Source organism: Bombyx mori, chromosome 15, assembly GCF_030269925.1.
Source record: "Bombyx mori chromosome 15, ASM3026992v2".
In the NCBI taxonomy this organism is placed as follows: domain Eukaryota; kingdom Metazoa; phylum Arthropoda; class Insecta; order Lepidoptera; family Bombycidae; genus Bombyx; species Bombyx mori.
Genome location: NC_085121.1, coordinates 8,930,586 through 8,934,755, shown reverse-complemented (window position 1 = coordinate 8,934,755; position 4,170 = coordinate 8,930,586).

The window sequence follows — 4,170 nt, the reverse complement described above, 5'->3', positions numbered from 1 at the left end:
TTGTTTTTCATTCTGTGTGTTGTGCCCTTGAGTTAAATCGATTAAAGAATTATAATAAAAATGAGAAGTATTTAACTCTATTGAAATTTTAGAACTAGACCGTAGAAAAATATAATTTGTTTTGTAATATATTCTGACCACACAGCTTAACCATGCTATATTATTCTATCCATACAATGATCTAAGCCCCAAGAATAATATCGATGATCGTTCGTCGAATAGGTTCATAAACAATGAATCGAAATTCTATTATATTCTTCTAAGACTCGCTGAAATAGCGCTAGTGTAGGAAGTAGAAATGGTTAATATAATGGAAGTGGATACTGCGACCCCACCATACCCGATCCTGTAGACCGAATGGTAAACCGTCGACGTCACCCAAAGCACGTCATCACGGATCCTCCTGATCCATTAACGGTGCTTTTAGGCAATACAAGCACCGGTCACCGTCCTCGTCGAACCCGTCGCTTACGACGAAGGGCCCGACGAGCGAATTAACCCACAGACACAGCCCACTGAGTTTCTCGCCGGATCTTCTCAGTGGGTCGCGCTTCCGACCCGGTGATAGATTCTGCGAAGCACTGCTCTTGCTATGGTTCGTGTTAGCAACGTCATCAGGTTTGAGCCCCGTGAGCTCACCTACTAGTTAAGGCTACGCTAATATAGCCACTCAAGGCTCTCAACTTAGGTAGAAAAAAAAAGAAGAAAAAAACTGCGACTGTATACTGTCCAGGGCCGGATTTAGACTTAATGCCGCTCCGGAAAAAAATCCGCCCCAACACTGGAATTTTACCTAAACTTATAGTTAATATATTTTAGTTTTCACCATTAAAATAACTATTTTTATGCAGAAACTTTATCATATGTTATATATTCCAAAACCATAAATAATTTTTTTTTTCTAATAATTATAAATTTTGCGCTAAGGGTGACTCATAATTATATTACATAAAAAAAGCTAATTGGAAAAACCGATTATTATTTCAAATGTCCAAGGAAATAAATTGAATAAATCATTTTGATTGTTAATTTTTACCTAAAGTGGCAAAAATATAATTCACAAATAACGGATGAATTGAATTTGTTGAATTATCAATTAAACAGAAAATTATTAATTAATAGAAATAATAGCAATTGATACTATTTGCCACCTTAATTCGCTCTCTTTCCGAACACTTTTTGATACACTGAAATGGCACTCCTTAGTTCTACCCTGTATAGTGTAAGCCAGAGTCTTCTAGTACCATGACATGGGGTAAATTGGGATTCTGGGGAAAATTGGGACAAACCTGCGGAAGACTCTCAAAGTACTTGTAGCACGGAATCTACCTAATTTTCTTTAAGGTAATATTTATCAATGTATAGAAGAAAAACCAAGTTAACTATGGAAGTGCTAAACATGAGTTAAGTTGGTCCCAAAAAGTCGTCTAATTAAATTTAAAATAGTGGTTGAAAAGTGCGTTTTAAAACAGCTTAAAGAACTTTTAAAAAAAGTAATATTATCGTTGTTTTTTCAATAAGATCACAATTTATATAAGTTTTTAATACACCTGGAAATACCACAACAAACGGTAAGTTGCAATATTCTTATTTTAAATACAATATTTCGACAAAATAAAAAATGTATATATTTTCCTTTCTTTTTGGGGAGAATTGGGACGTATGTAGGGTAATTTGGAACGAGACTGGAAAAATTAGGGACGAGAAAACACAAAATTGGAACGCCAAAAGACAAAATAGGGATGGCTTGTTAGGGTTGTCACTGATATCTTATAATAGATTTTTTAGCCTATACTATCACTTAATTGCGTGATGTAAAGAAGGTTAATGTGTTTATCAGTTAGTTTATGTAAGTATTATAGGTAAAAGAAAAGTATATATATAATTATTTTTTCGCGACATTTACCCTGTAATATCTGCCCGGTCGTATGTTCTTTATAGCAATAAAAAAAATTAAAAGTTAAAAGAACTCAAACGAATCAAAACTTTTGTTATTTCAGAATCTATTCACGCGTCGAATCATGATTTTGTTAACATTCACAACGAACACACACAAATAAAAACAGGCCTCAGATTTTAAATGTAACATTAATAAAAAATCCGAGATATCCAATTATGAGTGAGTCAATTAATTGAGTTTAGTTATTTAGCTTAGAAAGAATTTCTTTTATTTTTGTTATTATTGGCAGTAATCAGATAGAGCTGTTTTTTTATCTTATTCACCTGATATCTTACTCTTGCTCAAAGATTATTTTGAAAACGTTGATTAAATAAAATGGTATTATTGCATTTCCAGTCCTTTTGTTTTCTATTTTTTATTCTATTTTATGATTTCGTTTCAGAGTTGTGATTTTTAAGGAAATTAAATAATAATTTTCTAAAATATAACATGCACATACTTTTTTTGATCATTGTATTGTTGATTATCATTTACGTCACATCGCTTCGGAATAGAAACCAGCTTAATTTACACTATGTTGTGTATTGTGCTTAAATTATGGATTGTATTCATCATTTCGGTCCATATAAATAATTATATGGCACCTACCTATATATCGCAGTACTGCGAGTTGACAACCCTTACAAATATCCCAATTTAACCCTTAACCGTGTCAATTTACCCCGGACGCTGGGTAAATTGGGACGGCCATTATTTTACCGATTATTTCTTTAAAATGAATAATTAAAATAATGTAACGGTTTTTATCACCTAGGTACGTTCAAGACTCAACTTATTTCTTTGGTTGAGCAGTGACTATTTAATTGGAACTATTTTAAAATTCAATCTGAAGGTCGATTTTGTCCCTATTTACCTCATTGTACGGTAGTAATAGCAGTAGTAGTTCTATTTTACTAACTGAAAAGGCAAAGGTATCTCATACCATACACCCTAATCTTTCATATATATTTTTATAAAAAAAGATAATAAGAAGTGAAATGAAATGAAGCTGATTAGTTTGGAACATTAATCAATTGGCATGAAATTAAATGGAATGAAATGAGATTATATGGGATGAAATAAAACCTCAGTAAAATGGTGATTATTTACTGAGACTTTTTGAGTGGACTTTTTGGAGGATCCCGAGAAGCTACGTTCAGCGGCTTTCTTTAATTTTCTCACATTTGTACACTTTCACAGATATTAAATAGTTAATAAACCTCCATTATTACACATTTAAACCTGAAGAAACACAAAATAAACAAAATAAAACAATTCGAAGTTGTGTCTTTGGGGACTTTTTGGGGGGAACGCGTTCCCAACGGAAGTCCCCAAAGACTTCTTCTTTTTTAAAGTATGACAAATGGCGTCCTTTTGTATTTACGACCAACGATTCCAAGACCTTATAGGTTAGTTTAATATAATTTCTACGTACTTAGTACGTCAAAATTTACAATATTATTTTATATGAAAAATGATATGAAACGAAATGAGATGAAGTTGATCAATTTGAATCTAATTAAATAGGATGAGATTAAACGAGATGAGGTGGAGTGCAATAAATATATAGAGTACATGTTCCACATTTCTGCATTGTCACAGTTCCTAAACATAAAATCACTGTAATTACACATCAACATAAACCCGAAGAAATACTCAATTAACAAAATAAAACTTCGCTCCTCGCATTTTTGCCAAAAAGCTTCTTCTTCTTCTTTATTTTTTGGGTCTGGCACGGTTTGTGCGTTAGCCAAGCCAAGACTTTTTGGCGGGAACGCGAGGAGTGACGTTGTGTTATTTGTTTTATTTTGCCTATTTAGTGTTTCTTCAGGTTTAAATGTGTTATAACTGTTGTTTATTGACTATTTAGTATCTGTGAAAGTGCACAAATGTAGGAAAATGAAACAAAGCCGCTGAACGTAACTTCTCCGGATCCTCCAAAATATCCACTAAAAAAGTGTCAGTAATCAATGATCACCATTTTACTGAGATTATATTTCATCCCATATCATCTCATCTCATTTCATTCCATTTTGTTTTTATTTCATTTCATTTCATGCCATGTTTCATAATCAAGTTCATGTCATTTCATATCATTTTTCATATATAAAAACTATATAAAAAATTAGGCTATATGGTATGATACCTTTTGACTTTTCAGTTGGAGAAAGAATATATTAACTGTCAAAATGTCAAAATCCATTTCATAACCTAAATTGAATAACACAAAA